A 16,481-nucleotide genomic window follows, 5' to 3' on the forward strand; every position below is an offset into this window, starting at 1 on the left:
TGGGGCAGACAGAACCAGGCTACCCAGTGTGCAGCCTTGAGAGACACGTGCCAAGAACCTCTGGGGCCTGTGTGGGGCCTCACCAGGTATCTCAGAGCCCCTCCCCACCTGCCCACGTGCACCCTAGATACGGCCATACAAAACACATCAGGCACATCAGGCAAGGTCTTCACACCAAGACAACTGTCCCCAAATCCAGCCAACTCCTGCTGCTTTCAGAGCATCCCAACCCTGGGGAGGGAACAGGTGCCACAGGCCAGCGATCTCCACTCCCTCTGCTCAGGTGCAGGCCGGAGGCAGACGCTAAAGGAATGAAGGAGGAAAAGCCGAACGATGGGGGATGTTGCTGGGTCCAGGGTCCTAGCAGGCTCCATGATGCACAGCAGGTGCACAAAGGCAAGACAAGGCAGCTTACTTTAAGGAACGTGGGTGCCTACAGGTATGTGGCCCTCTTAGGGGATGAATCACAGTGAGACATCACACAGATCTAAACGCAATTTGTTCCCAGGCTTGCCTGCTTTCCTGGGCTCACAGGCACTGTGCAGCAGCTCCCCAGGAGCCAATGGGCAGGTCTAGGCAGGCTGGACCTTTCAGGATGGAAGGCATTACCATCATGCCACTGTCCTGCCGGCCGAGGGCTCCAGGCCTCCTGCACGGGGCCTGTGTCAACTGTTCTTCATCCCAGGCCCTCACCGACACACGTGACCATGCAGCCCACCGGCACTGCTTCCTCCCAGCCCGTGTGTGCCAGGGCACTGGGTGCTACATTTACACAGCATCGAGGTGCACCCAGCCCAGACCGCCCAGGCCCACACTTTCACCTCTGTGTTCTGGGTCCTAGAAACCTCAGCTGGAGTGTCTCCATGTGAAAAGGTGCCCCGTGAACCTGGCTCTGGGCCCAAGATAAGCGCGGGTTTTGTGGCAGAGTTGGAACCCTGGGCCCGGACAGTTCCATCTTGGGCTGCGGCTCTGCATTGGCTGTCACGCAGAAGACGAATTGCATTGGCTCCACGCGAGCCAAGCCATGACCAAAGACGGAGAGGAAGCCAGCAGAAGAAAATTTCACATGGGCACGGGTTTCTCAGACAGGAGAGGCCGGGCTGTGGATGTGAGACAGACTGGCTGTTCCCTGCAGACGTCTGCGCCCGCCTCTCCGCACAACGTACAAGAGGACCAGGCCTCACGGCCAGAGGAACGTGTGTCTCTGCTGTAGCCTGTGCCTGGCTTTCTGTCTTCTAGAATCTTGTGCCTAGCTCTGCAGGGGCACCCTGCTGCCAGACTCCATTAGATCCAAGTTCTCTGGGGGGCCTTTTCAGGGTGAATTCCCTGAGGATGACTGCAGAGGCCAACATCCTCATGGGAGACACTGTATCTTCACTGAAAACATCCCAACACGCTGAGCATCCTATTTTCATCTAAGCCCTGGCACTGTCTGCGAATGTGTGTTGAGCTAAGCAAACTGCTAAAGCAAGCATCTTATTTCTGTCACCAACTGCTGTCACAGGACTTCCTAATACGACTTCCAAGAGAATGGCCCCCTCTGCTGGAACCGCTGGCCACAGGCTGACTGCCTCAGGAAAGCCAACTGGGCACAGAGCAAGGCTGCCACATTCCCCCAGCATCTCGGGGCTAAGACAAGGCAGGCGGTGACCCAGGACACAGCCCTGATCTGGGAAAAGCTGCCACAGATGGCCAGGCTGAGCCTTGGCCCAGCATGCACACGAGCCCTGCTCTGCACCCAAATGCCACCTCTCCTGGAACAGCAGCTGGGCACCATTCTCAGTAGGGATGGCTCATTCTCCCCACGTGTCTTAGTTTTTCCCAACACCACCAACAAAACTCAAGACCCAGAACAGGGAACTGTTTGCTCAGGAAGACAGAAGAGATCTGAGCAGGCCCAGTTGTGCAGTTGTTCAGCTGTAACGGACTGGCCTGGGACATGCATTTATTTTATTTCGAGCTTTACAGGTGAAAATGAGAGAGCTGGGCCAGAAGCCAGATGCCTCTGCTACTGGACTCAGCAAGTGGTGCACAGGGGGTGCCCCGACCTGGATGGAGAGGTGCTGGCAGAGCTCCTGGGCCTGGCTTCTGCTCAGGTAGCATGGCGCACTAGCAGACAGCTCAGCTCCAGCCCGGTGTGCACAGGCCACAGGTCACCATGGGCCGCCTGCACAAGAGGGACTCTGCATACCAACGCCACTCCTGCCAGAGCTCTGTGTGCATCCCAATGTTCTGCACCAAAACAGCCTCATTATGAAAACGTACATTATGAGAAAACTTCTGTACCAACGTCAAGGGTTGGGGGTCAGCAGGGTGGGTGAAACATACCTTTCCCTTCCAGTTCTTCATAATTGTTCAGGTGCCCTTGTATTTGAAAATGTCTGCAATCATGTTTAAGAGGGGATGGCGCCTGCTGTGCACCCCACACCTTGTGGAGTACGGCTTGCAGGACCCTGTGGCCGCTGCCACCCAGCCCTGGGCAGCCAGTGTAGCTGCAGGAAGCAGCCTGATCCAACCCCAGGCAGCCGGCGTTGGCTGGAGACTGAAGGAGCAGACCATGCCACCAGTCTTTAGGAAGTGATCTGGACCACCTCCCTGTCACCCCCAAAGCACATCTTTGTTTTGGATGCTGAAACGCACACACTTGCAAGGCAGCCACAGCCACACACACATCACGAGGGCCATCACACCCTGACCAGGGCACTGGTAGCCAGAGGAACCCATGAGGACAGCAAAGACAGTCACGACAACACCACGGCCACAGCCAGAGTCCTTTCTCGCTGTGGCAAAGCTGCTGAGTTCCTGCGACAGACGCAGAACCAAGGGGAAGCTCCCGTACGCTGGCTCCCTTCCAGTAGTAAAAATTAATTGCCGCATAAAATTGCTGATTCCTACCAAATGAAGCTATACGATTTATCAACTCACGGATGGCGCAAACTCAATAGTGGTTTAACTACAGTACCTGAGTTACTGCCCCGTTTCCCACCAGTGACAGCTTTATTGCAGAGCTAAGTTTTGCAGATTCACTCACACAGGACAAACTTTCAAAATAAACAAAGGCAGCAGGCAGACAGGGCTTGCCTGGGGCGGCGCCTCGCTGGCTCCCCCAGGCCTGGGGGTCAAGAAGACCGGCTGGTTTCCCCAGAGTGGGGAGCCCCTGAGCCATTGCTTGTCCTTCTGCCCCCACCATTCAGGGCTATTGCCTCTGGTAAGGACTGTTAAACCCACATCCTTGCCAACAGCTTTTGAATCTTTTGCCAGGGCAATGAATTCATAAACTGTGTACACTCACAGCAGGCAGCAAGCAGAGCAGTGGGCAGCAACTTAGAGAGGGCCAAGGACAGGGCCCCATCCCGCCAAGGGCACGGGACACCTCTGTCAAGGAGGCACCTGCCTGCCTGCACCAACGGGCCGGCCCGAGCAGGAGGGAAGCTCTCATCTGCACTGACCAGGGCACACTTCCTCCAAACTCCTCAGCCCCAGGCCTTTGAGTGCCACACCCCACAGGCCAGGTGTGCTGTGGGCTCCGTTCACAGTCATGGCTGTGGCCGGAACATCATAAAAACCATGTTCTTCAATAGAACACAGACAGTGTGGGCCTGCCCTGACTCCTTGCCTGGCCCCCTCCCCTTCCACGTGGCCAGGATGTGGGGATTCTGCCTAAGGCTGAGGCCAAAGTCACAGGAAGAAAGGCAAGGAATGAAGCCAGCTCACCTCAAAGCTGGTTTTGTTCTTGTCTTTGGTGTTGGCCAACCTTCGCAGATCTAGGGTTTTAGTTTCGCAAGTCGGCCTCCCTCACTGGTTCTACTCAAGGAGTACAGAGTACGCACTCATTATCTGAAACACACCCACGGGCAACCACAATGCTTTCCAGCACCAGACTTTAAAATAAATCTATCTCCCACCCAGGCGTCTGGCCTAAACCATGGTCGGTCCCAAGAGGCTTCCCCAGTTCTGTGCATGTGCCTTTACGGTGGGGTCAGGCAGTCATCAGAACCCAACACAAGCCCTGCTGCCGTGGCAACTGCGTGGCCCCAGGGCCACACCCAGGGGATTCCAGCAGCCAGCTCCAGGGGTCTGGCAGCATTGGGACTTCTTGCTGTGCGCACAAACCCGACCTGAGCAGGGCAGGAGTGAGACGTTACACAGGAAGACAGTGTGCGTGCTTGGCTGTGCCCCTGGCAGGTCACCTGAGCCCTTCGCCTTGGAGGAGCCTCAGCCAGAGAAAGGCTGCAACTGCCCAGAATTGTAAAACAACAGAACAAGAAGGGTATGTGCTTGTGGCGACTCCCAGAAACCTGGGACAGTCACAGTCAATAGGGGTCAGTGAAGACATGATGACTTGGTACAACGCAGGACGGCACGTGGGGTGACGGGTCAGCCCCCATCTGAGACGTAGGCATCCCGTCCCAGAGCAAAGGCTGAATGGCCCAGGAAGGTAGCTGATGACGGTTCAAGTACCTGAGCACCTGGCACCCTTGAGGGAGGCCCAGCTGGAGGTTCAGGTTCCTGCATTTGGCCTGGTCCAGCCCTGGCCACTGGGCCTGTGCGGGTGAGGTGGAAGCTCTCCCTTTCAGTTAAATAAATCAATCCTAATGAAGAGAAAGAGAGGACAGCAGGTCATCTTTGAGTGCATAAGCTTCGGCTAACGCTGACGCCAGCTCATGTCCCTTGGTCACCTGTGCCCCATAGCACGAAGCAACATCTCCTGTAGTGTTGAGTCCCAAGGAAGGTTGAGCCCCAGACCCAATGAGCATCTCCTGTGGCCCCTGCATGCACCTCCCCACGGCCTCCCATCTGCCTCCATGCTCAGGGCTCATGCTGTGCCCAGGGATGCCCATCAACCTGGGGCGGGAGTGGGGAGGCATGGTCAGGTGTCCCTCACCTCAGGTCACAGGTCCTGCAAGACTGCAGAGGCCAGCAGATGTCATGGTGAGCTCTGGAGGGCAGGGCAAGTGCCCAGCAAGGATTCTGCTTGTTCCTTGGGGCAATCACCTCTTGCCCTATGGATGCCAAGCTCCTCTTGAGCCTGTATCTTACAAATGGTTGGCCGCATACACAGTCTGCCAAGCCAGGAGTAAGTGCACCAACCAACCCCTCTTCCTCTGTACCCGGAGTCCTGGCTTCTCCTCTACACTCTGATGCACTTGACTTTGGGCAATCCACCACACTCTGGATTCTCCGGTTCCTGCAGTGAGGCCGCCTGGGGAGGTGCGCCCCCTCAACTGTGCAGTCTCACGGCCAGGCCCACCTCAACTCTGCTGGTCTGCGAGGCCTTTCCAGGCAGCACCTTTCTGGTGCTGCCAAACCAGAGCTGGGTGCACGAAGCAGCCAAACACCTTTGGGTGCTCTTTCCCCAGGACTGCATTCCAGCTAAGGCTGAATCCTCAGTGCAGTAAGTGCAGCCCTGCCTCTCGGCAGCCCAGCAGCTGTCCCCTGGGCTGAAGCAGTCTCTCCCTTCCAGAGGTTTCTGTGTCCCTGGTGCAGCTGCGGGCGGGGTAGGGCAGAAAACACAGCTGAGAGGGGGCCCAGCTGCCTCATCTGCGCAAGCACACACGTGTGCGTCTAGTTCTGAGCCCAAGCCAAACAGGAAATGAATCCAGCCAGGCCACGAGGGGTATTCCAACCACGGTAACAAAGTTGGGGACTCCGCCCCACAAAGGCAGGTAAGACCCTTGGCTGCACACACTGGCCAGCCAAGGCAAGGCGCCTTGCAAGGGCTCACGAAGGACGCGACAAAACTCAAGACAGGAATCAGCAGCTCCACACTTCACAGCCCGGGGCCTTTTCCTTCAGTAAGCATACAGTCACACACACGGCCAAATACGGACACCTTGGCAAAGATGGCCACTAGATGCTGGCGAGAGCAGGACAAGGCGGATGGTGGGCTTTGTGAGGAGGCGGGGCAGCACAGCCAGCTGTGCACAGATGTAGTGAGAGCAAGCAGTGGGAAGGACACAGAAGGTCGGGGGAGTCATCCCCATTGCGCTGGGAGGGTGGCCAGTGGGGCACCAGACGCGCACACATGCAGGCAGCAGCACCACTCCAGGGCCACATGGTCCTGGCCAGAACAGAACCCCCATACAGGCCCTATTCACACTGTAGGAAGACGCATGAGAGAAAGGGGCTGGGGCGGTAGCATAGGAGGCAATCCTCGGCAGTGGTACTGGCAGTCCAGACGGGTCCTGGTTCAAGTCCTGGCTGTTTCATTTCCACTTCTCTGCTAATGACCTGGGAAAGCAGAGAAGGACACCCCAAGGCTTAGGGCCACTGCATCCGCACAGCAGACCCAGATGAAGATCCTAGCTCTTGTTTTTACACTAGCCCAGGTCTGGCCATCTGGCCACCACAGCCACGGAGGGAATAAAAAAGTGGATACAAGATCTCTCTCTATCTCTCTCTCTCTCTAGATCTGCCTTTGAAACAGAAAAAATTTTAAAAAAAGAAAAATAACAATGGCAAACGTGGCATACCCCGTGCCAACAGCGGAAAACAGGACTCTTGCAGGGACCACCCTAGACAACAGGCTTTTGTAGGGCCTCGGTTCAAGACGTTCCACAAACACGGCACATCCCCTCCACGCCAGTCTCAAATCATCAACAAAAGCATTGATTACACTTTTGGCAATCACTACTTAAGTCATTACTGAAAGTGTTGAATGTGATAAACAGAGAGACGACAGCTGAGACCCAGCTCTGGGCCGCACAGCCACGGGCCGCAGCTTGCCCACACCAGCCTTCGTCAGGGAACCCCACCTGCAAAGCTCCCTCGGCACCCTGTCCCAGTCTCCCCAGTATTGGTGGGGACACAATTTCCCCCAAAGCCCCATGACAAAACACTGTGTATACACAAACTCAGCACTGTACAGGGAGGAGACAGGCAGAGTTCTAACCTGAAAAGAAATTCCCACCAAAATAACTCAGGTTAAAAAAAAAAAAACCAACCCACCAAAACTGTGTCTGTCTTCTTCAACTTGACAGCTAAGAGCCCAGGCATCAGTGCCGGTGAGGATGTGGACCAAGACATTCCATTCACACCTGACGGGAGGAGATACTGGTACAACCATTCTAGAAAGTGTTAGACTGGGGCGGGCAATGTGCCATAGCCAGTCAAGCCGCTGCCTGCAAAGCCAGCATCCCATAAGGGCCCCGTTTCACATCCCTAATGCACCTGGGAAAACAGAAAGACCACCTTGCTACTTCACCCCAGCAACTGCGTGGGAATCATAGATGCAGCTCTGGGATCCTGGCTTTGGCCTGGGCCACAGTGGTCTTCTGGGAGGTAAATCAGTGGACAGAAGGTACCTCTGTCTCTCTCTGTAACTCTGCCTTTCAAATAAATAAAATAAATAAAAACAACTTAGGCGCTCTATCCTGCAGCGGGGCAGTTGTTCTCCAGGGAACACACCGGACAGGACAGAAACACGAGCAAGGGAGCACCTCCCAACTCAGAGCCCACAGCCTCCTCCCTAAGCTACAGTTCCAAACACCCACGCACACTTGCTGTGCGGCACTCACAGCGCAACAGGACCCAGCAGGGAGCACTGCATCTTCATTTCCATCAAAATGGAAGATGGGGCCTCACCTCCTAAGCAGAACTGTACCCCTCTTCCCACACAGAGCCTTCCGTCGGTCCCCAGCTGCACACCGTCCCAACCAATGCAGCACCCACCTCTGGGAAGACCACCCGAAGCGTGTGTGACCCAACCACACCACAGGGACACAGCCCCCCAGTGCTCCACCCCACATCCCTTGGTTCTAAACAAAATGAGCTCACCCCCAAACATCACAGGGCTGGTCCTAGAGTGCGCTCAGCAGGGCGTCAGGTTCTGGGTGCCCCTCAGGCTCCCCTTGGTTCCTCACTCTGCACTCTTCCTCCTCCACTGGAGGAACATCTGGGACTGCAGGCAAGGCCTCCCCACCCCGAGCACAAAGGAAAGCCGCATATGCAGTCTTCAAAAAGTTCTCTAACATACTCACAGGGACCCGTGTGACAGCATGGCAGGTTAAGCCGACTGCCAAGCCAGAACCCCACGAGGGCCAGCCACTGTCCTGGCTGCCCCACTGCGACCCTGATCCCTGGATCTCTGATCCCTGGAGGATTCCTGCCTTCAGCCTGGCCCAACCCTGCCCACCGAGCTTACTGGGACAGCAAGCCTTCAGATAGAAAGGGAACTTCCTAACTCTGCTTTGCAATTAAAAAAGCAAACAAACAAAAACCCCCATGCATTATGAAAAGCTATTCAGGGATTTAAAAAAATGTTTTGTGCCACAGTAAGCCGGCTTTTTGATTCCTTTTCCGTGAACTGTGGGGAGCACCCTCACGGGCACCCTCCTGCTAACACACACGGGAAGTGGGTGCCAGGCCACTGCTGCATGGCGGCGGAAGGCAACACCCTGGCTCGGGGTCCATGCAGGCCCCCCGAGTGCCTCTCTGGAGACCAGGGCTCTCCAAAGCCTCCGTCCTGCCTTGAAAATGTCATTTCTCCAAGAATCATCTGCCTCGACTTCCTGCTGACCCACTAATTACAATAACAAGAAATAACCCTGCCGTGATGTCATCCAAACTTTTACTTCCTGTGGGGAGCACATAGGTCAGGCCGCCTGCAGGGTCTGGCCAGATGCCCCAGCTCTCCATCTTGGAAAGGAAAGGGAAAAAAAAACAAAACCTCCTGGCCCCGAACGGAAAATAACAGTCAGACGTGTGCCAGGCAGCGCCACCCCCAGCACGCAGCTACTGTGAGGGGCAGACAAACCTTGCATTGTCAGGCTGAGTGAGTGTGACTTTGCACACACCAAGAGAAAACTACATTTGCAAGACACAAGGCCAAGACGCAGCCATAGAACACAGCGTGCGCTGGGAGCTGGAGCTGGGGTGACTGTGCTGCCTGCGGGCGACGCCGACGACCCAGAGGGATGCAACATGAGAGCCGCCCCAACCCCCACCGGCCTGGAAGCCCATATGATTGATTGGTTTTCTTTATGTTCTGAAGGAAATCTGGGAGGATCATTGAATCTTGGTACATTTTGGGAAGATCTGTGCTTGGGATACCCCTGCAAAGATGGGGGTGCCCTCCAATGCAGACGAAAGGGAGCTTACCTGGAAGGAGATGCCCTCCTCTCTACCCCGTTAACCTAAGGAATGACACAGAGAGAAGATCAGGGGCTGACTGAGCCAGTGCCTTCTCTTCCTGTCCTCAGGTGCTGGACTCAACCTCAACCCCAGTCCCAAGCCTGTGGGTCCACACCCAGTCCTCGCTGCCTTGGCTGCTGGCTCCACCCACCGAGTCCCTGCTGACCTCCAGGGCCGGCTTAGCAGCCAAGACCAACTCCGAGGACTGGTCCGACAATTGCCAAGAAAGGGCATTCTCTCCATCACCCACCAGAAGGAAGGTCTTGTTACCAGTTCCTGGGTGATTCCAGTCAACTTGAACTGGCCAGGCCCTTCTGTCACCCAGTCTTCCTTCTCCCTCCACAGTGTCCTGGTTTGACAGCAGGTTCTCCAGTGGGGTTCCTGGGCTTGTGCAGCCCACTGCCCTACAGCACGTGGGGGACCTGAAACAACGCTGCACATAGCTCCCAATGCAGAGGCTGGTTGGCTTCCTGGGCAGTGGTGGCCTCCTCTGGGGAACATGGGAGGAGAGTTCTGTAGCCTCCACCCTGACTGAAATTTAGATGGGCTCCCGTGGCCTGCGCCCCTCAGCTCCCCCACAGCCAGAGCGAGGTCAACACACAGTGGCCACGATAGGGTGAGAAAAAAACCAACTATGCCCGCCAAGAGAAGGGCGGGAGGCACCTACGAACACAAAGTAGCCGGGCCCTAAGTCTGGAGGGCAGCTAATCTGAACAGAATGACTCCAAAGCGAGGGTGACAACAACGACGTTTCTCCTGGGACCTAGAAACCGCAAACCCCTTCACCACACCCACTGCCAAGTGCATGCCCTCACACTGGGCCCTTCAGGTTTCCAGCCTGTGGGGCGGGACTGTCAGTCTAGCTGGTACCGACTCAGTTACTGTAGAGCAGCTAAGCGGTTCTCTGGTACTGCACCTTTGCAAGGATCTTGTCAAATAAAATCATCTTCCATGTTAACTCTGCCCTGTTTATGCATTTAATATCACAGCTTCCCGCACGGTGCACAAATCACCTTCGGAGTGTAAATTTAACTACCACAAAGGCATTTCACATTCTGCTTCCCTCCACTAAGGGGCCCATATTTCCTGGGGCAGACAAATCATGCCTCCACAGACCTCTACTTAGGAGAACAGAAGTTAAAATTTGGAGAGAAATACACTCAGTTTCTTCAGATCTGGACCCGAGCGTGCCCCAACGTCTGCAGGGACCGCCAGCTGCACCATCCCAGCCCTGCGGCAGAAACACAATCTCCTCTGGGTATTCTCCAGAGTGAACTCAATGCCCCAAGCCAAAAGGTCTCCAGATGCACAAGAAATTTGAAAAAGTAAGAAAACACTTGAAAGCAGAAATCTACGCTCCCAGCCCCTCGAGTCATCCATTATTGACTGCAGGAGGGAACTTTAGTCGCAGCCCATCTGGAAGGGCCAGATCTGGGCGTCACACTGTGCCCCTGAAGGTCACCACAGCTCCAGGCCTCTGACTCCACTAGGCACATCGGCATGTTCAGAACCCACAATAACACACGTGTCCCTTTTGCCAATGAGGAAGACACAAGCCTGCTGCCTCCCCTGCCCCGTCCTATACCCAACTGGACATGAAACAGAACAAGAGACCACATGTGATGACTTAGAGACTCGGTAACAAACGCACAACACCAAGCAGCCGGCTCCAAGGATCACGGTGAAGGCCTCCCCACACAGGGAGGCACAGCCAGTACAGCAGAGGAAACGGGAAGGGTGGGGGACACCATCTCACAGCGACCACACTGATGCCTCCTGGAGCTGACACCAGACACTGAGAAATGACATCGGGATCCAACCACAGCAACAGGTGACCAGCAGACGAGTTAACTATGCGCATCGTACATGGAGAGCCTTCTTTTGCTATAAAGGATATTATGGGACAATGAGCAAAACCCACATCCATCCGGTCTAAAGAGCAGACACTACCATGCTGCAGTCCAGAAAAACGAATTTCTCTACCCCCAGAGTTACACACCCGGCACTCACTCCCTGGGGACTCCTGTACTCGGGGGCTTGGGTTGAGGAACCAACGGCTATGGACCAATGTCATTCAGGCGCCTAGGGGGAGCCCGACTGGGATCCTTGGGGTGCTGCGACAAAGCTTCAGAAGCCCAACACACCATCAAAGCAAAAAGGTCAAGAAAAGCACAGAAATGTCCTCTGTGAGTAGGTTCGAGTTTCAGAATTAGATCTGATACCACCCCCAAGGATCCGAATTTCGGCAACTTCATTGCTTTTAAGATGAATGAGACACAGTGGATTAAGCAGCTGCCTGCAATGCTGGCATCCCTGTTGCTCCACCTCCATCCAATCCAGTGACCTTCTGATGCACCTGGGAAAGCAGCAGAGGACACTGCCCATCCCTCCCCCTGGTGTTTGGGCTCCCAGATACAAGTCCTGGCTCCTGGCTTCGACTTGGCCATTTCTGACCACTTGGGGAATAAACCAGAGGATGAAAGATTTCTTTCCCACTGCGTTTCAAGCAAATAGTGTCAAATAGATAAATGATCAAATGTGAGGCAAGAACCACAGCACATCAGAGGCCTAAGTGACAAACAGGCAGGGTCACAGAGCAAGGTCTCCAGGACAGAGCTAAGATGAAGGCAGGAAGGGACTCCCAGGGTTGGGGGCCCCACTCTGCCACCTGCAGCTTCAGGCTTGGTGTCCCTCAACTCCCTCGGTGCCTGAGAAAGACCCAGGAGCTCAACAGCCAGGGCTGCCTCTTGTGACCACAGGGGTGGCGGGCCACCAAGGACCAGTCCGCCACCATCAGCACAGGCTCCACCAGGGCCATCTCTGGCTCACACTGGTGTGAGGGACAGCCCCGTGCAGTCACAGAGCCATCCGCCAAGCAGCCGGAGCCCCAGGCAGGGAACTGAGCCCAGTCCTCCCCGGGCACCACATCTCACCCCTGCAGACCACGCTGCCTACAGCGGGCGGGCACCTTGCCCTTTAAACATCACCCTCCTGCTCACTCTCCACTAGACACTGGCCAGCAATTTCCCCCAAACTCTCTCCATTGTATTTTAAAACCGAGTGCTAGCCAACTTGGATGTACCTCTTGCCTCAGCTCATTCTTCAGTTCCTCCAGTGGACAGGTGGTGCTTTCTCGTGGCACCCACGACACAGCCTGGCCCTAAAGGCGGGTACGCAGTAAGCCGGTGACAGCTGCTCCAGGGCAGCGCTCTCCCAACCACACCAGGCAAGCAACCCTCTGCTGCCACCTTAAAAAAATGCAGGTGGCCAAGGACACCTGCAGCTCAACCCTGGGCAGCCACTGACCACTGGCTACAGCCTCATCTACCTTTACATTGCAACCTGATACTAGAAGACCACAGATGGCTGACCATACATAGCTAAGGCACTGTGAAAACAAGCTCACTGGGACTTAGTACAGGCGAGTCTGAGCTGCAGGAGGCGATCACTGTGGTCAGAACACCTCCCCGGGGCCGTTGGCAGGGTGGCTATGCAGGGGTTGAGGACAGAACCCTCTGGTACCATGTCGGGGGGCCAGGAGCAGGTTGGGTTCTCTCCCCTGTCCTCCTTGATCCCACATCCTGGCACTAAAACATCAGTGAGGTGACCCTGCCACGCTGCAGGCACACAAGTCCCTCTGTATGTGCCGACACAGGATGCGTTCCCAAGGCCATCTGAGTGAAGAATGTTCCACATGCCTCTAGGACGAAAGATCCCCCACCATGGTCCCAGCCTGAGCAGGAGCAGAACCAGGATGCCACTGGCAGCATGATGCCACCCCCACAGGCCGCGAGAGCACACAGGAGGGCAGTGGCCAGGAGCGGCCCTGTCATCCTTCTATTTCAGGCACACAGCAGCTGTGTAGCCAGGTGACCAAATGACTCAGTGTTTCTGACTCACAGGGAGTGCTCTGCAGGCCGCAAGGCCTGGCCCAGGTTGGGGGCTGTCTCCCTGCACGCTGTGCTGTGCCCTGGTCCTTCTGTCTGGGCAGAAGGGACAGCAGACACTCTCCCTTGGCCCAGACCTTAGTCTCTGTACCTTGACGGCAGCTCCTGTCCAAACAGCTACTTCCTGGGCCAGGTGCTTACAATTCTCGGCCAGCCCATCCTTCGCTCCCTGTCAGAGGGTGGGTCTCGGTTTCAGGCTCTCTACTCAGAAAGCCACTGCAGCCCACTGGCCCCCGCCTGATGCCCGCCCCTCCCCCCCAGACTTTTCAACCAGGCCTTCCCAGCCCACTGGGGCCGTTCCCTACCAAGGCACCACCTTGCCCAGCCTGTCCCTTCGGTCCTGGCCCCACCACCTGTTGCTGTCAGTGCTCAGCTGTGAATCCACCTTGGCCACGTCAGCATGTCCTTCCCAAAGTGCACACTTGCCCTTCAACAGTCCCTGGGTTCTGTGCAAACAAAGCTCTCTCCTTGGCAACGGCATGCTGGGCCTGGCCCAAAGACGCCCTGACCTGGAGCTGCTCCAGAGGCCAGGGCTGGCTCCTGACAGACCAACAGGGCAGACCCTCAGCCCTCCTTCCTTCCTGTGGCTGCCCATTGTCAGTGCTGTCCCCCTGGTTCTTCAGCAGGGCAAGGAAGACGGGCTGCAAACAGCAGCTGAGTTCCGTGGCAGTTTGCTTTCCATGGCTACGGGGGAATGCAGAGAGAAGCTGCCAACATTTTCTCTAACAGCTTCATCACAGCACAGCAGCTCCCTCCTCCAAAACCCTTACGCTGCAGCCGACGTGGTAGGAAAGGTGCGGATGACAAAGTCACTGCGGTGGGATCCTGCCTCCTTCCCTAATGACGGCGAAAGAGGCTTTGCCGCCATATGGCAGGGCGCCACCCCTGTGCACAGCAGCAGTTACATAAAGTGTTTAGCGGAGGATTTAGTTGCTGTAAAGATCCCATTAACCAGAGACAATTTCCATCACAGATTCCTGGTAGGGTTTGGTGGCTTTACTTTGAAAATCAGGGTGAAGAGCTTCCAACAGGAAGGAAATGTTCAGTGTGCGTGAAGCCGAAATTGCTTCACGCCGCAAACTGGTCGCATAAACCTCAGCTGGCCACTCCAGGCTTCCCAGTGACCTCCTCCAAGGTGGGGGGGGGGTCCTCCTACTTCCCAGACCCACTCAAACGATCTCACTTACAAGTGGGTGCCAGGGGGCTATCCTTTTTCAAAAGGAAAACCCAATCATATCACTGAGTCTTAGAAACTCCGCAAATGTCTCCCCATGGCCTGAAGCACAAGACCAAGCTCTTGCAGCCCAGCCCTCTGCATTGGCACCTGCCCCAGGCACCTGGCAGGAGCTGCCTCTTCAGGGGGCCTTCCCATAGCCAGCACCGCTGCCATCCCAGCTCCCTGGTCCCCCAGCCCCCAGCGCTCCCTAGCTCCCAAGGCAGCTCCTCCCCTCTGAGTAGGTAGGCTGCCTTCCTTCTACCTGATGATACTAAGGGAATGAGGGTTCCCCTGCAGACCCAACAACCCCAGGTCCTCACCTCTGCCGTAACACGCCCCAGGAGCTGAATGTGGGACAAGGGTCACAGGATCTTGTTCCAATGACAGTAGTTGTCATGTGCGTGTTTGGCCCAGCAGTAAAGTCGTTACCCAGGATGCCCCCACCCCAAGTGGCACGTGCCTGGTTCAAGTCCCAGATCCTGTGCCTCAGAGCCAGCACAGTTCCAGCACTGGCTTTCCTGCCACCCACATGCGGCACCTGAGCTGCTGGCTTTGACCTGGCCAAGCCTCCACTGGCTGTTACAGGCATTTGTTGGTAGTGAATCAGCAGATGGAAGATCTTTCTCCCCATCTTTCCAATTTAAAAGAATGAAAATGAAGAAACACAGCAGTAGAAGGAGTGAAACGGGGCAGAGGGCCTCGGGCTGCGGCAGCGCCAGCGAGAGCAGCTCCCATACAGCCAGAGTCCAAAACTCGCAAACAGCAAAGAGAAACCACAGCCATCTACTTGCTTCTGTGGCACTTCCAACAAGAACTCAGCTTCCCCTGGACGCCACCTGGCCCTCTCCCGGGACCCTCACGCCCACAGGCTCCAGCTGGCTTACTGCAAGCCGTCTCCGTTCCCTGGGGTGGGCCCGTCCAGATGCAGACACCAGGAAGCACCTCAGGGACACGAAGGCTGTGTTCTGCTGTTTCTGCCCCAACACAGGACAGAGCAACAGCTCTCCAAGTGCATCTATCATTTAAAGCAGGCCAAGGGTGTACAGACCGTTTCAGACAAGACACCATAAGACATGTTTATTTTAAAATATTTGCATGAGATTAAGAGGTGCTTTGGCATAAGAGCAAGGAAAATCAAACCGGGACTAGGGGATGTGTTTTTAAAGGTGACGACTCAAAGGTTGGCACAAAAAACTGTAAGGCTAACAAAATCTGATGGGACAGGAAGAACCTTCCAGTGAAGGTTGGCCCAATCCGCTGAACCCCCTTGTTCCTAAGGGCTTCCTGGAGACACCCTGTCATCCTACAGCCCATCTCCTAACAGGATTCCCAAGAGTGCCATGCACCGCTCCTTCTCCACAGGTCTGTGTGCTTCCAAAGCCCGTGCCCGCAGTCCCAAGGGCAGAAGGAAAACAGACTCCAGCTATCAGGTGCAAGGGGGCAAACTCAAGGAGCAGGCTCAAACCAGGGCTGGCTAGCCTCAGACTGCCCACACCTCACTCAGAGTCCTGGCTCAAAGCCTAACACCTGGCAGCCACTTCAACAACATCTGTTTGATAAAGAAGCCAGTATTTGCATCTGGCTGCTCGGGGAACCCTACAATGTGGGGACCCTGGCACAGGGAGTTGCTATCCTGCTTCTGTGGACGCAGTCCCCCAGCCCCTCCCAGGGCATATTCAGGGAGTCCTTGGGAGCCTTCCCACAGGCCCAAATGTGAGTTCCTGGCTCCTGGCTTTAATTGGGCTCATCCCCCATCACTGTGGCAATCTGGGAAGTAAAATAGCAAACGGAAAATCTTTCTGGCTCTCCTCACTGCCCTCCAGATAAACAAATAAATTAGAAAACAAAAACGAAGCATACACGTATTATTTGCTACAGAATCCTGGGGAAGGAACAGGGAACCTGTTCAGATTCTGCCAGCTTACAGAGGACATTTCCCCCAGATTGTTTATATGGTTTTATTTGCAAAAGCACATACAATATTGAACTGGGTCCCTTTAAGATGATCACTCTCCTTACATGTTAATTTCAAACTGCAAAAGAATTAGCGACTCCCCAGGCCATCTCTTCCAGTCTACCGGCTTGCCTCACCAGTGTGTCCTAGGATCTGATCTTCTGGACAGGTGGACAGACAAGCAACTTAATACGTGCACAAATGGCCAAGGCTGTCTCAGCCTGCCAGGTTT

At 55.5% G+C, this 16,481-nt stretch overlaps 1 protein-coding gene across 11 annotated transcripts in view; it reads right to left on the reverse strand.

Annotated features, from left to right (window-relative positions):
* Positions 1-16,481, reverse strand: part of CTBP2 (C-terminal binding protein 2) — a 105,454-nt gene that overhangs the window by 32,058 nt on the left and 56,915 nt on the right. Inside the window, exon 1 of one of the 11 annotated variants that reach the window (XM_058671438.1) lies at positions 13,589-13,606. The exons of 8 other annotated variants lie outside the window; for them this stretch is intronic. The gene's annotated coding sequence lies outside the window, so the exon portion shown is untranslated. Of the gene's footprint in view, positions 1-13,170; positions 13,328-13,432; positions 13,562-13,588; positions 13,607-16,481 lie in introns of those variants that run through there. 2 more of the 11 variants (XM_058671435.1, XM_058671434.1) reach the window with 2 other exon arrangements.

Source organism: Ochotona princeps, chromosome 13 (genome assembly GCF_030435755.1).
Source record: "Ochotona princeps isolate mOchPri1 chromosome 13, mOchPri1.hap1, whole genome shotgun sequence".
Lineage (NCBI taxonomy): Eukaryota > Metazoa > Chordata > Mammalia > Lagomorpha > Ochotonidae > Ochotona > Ochotona princeps.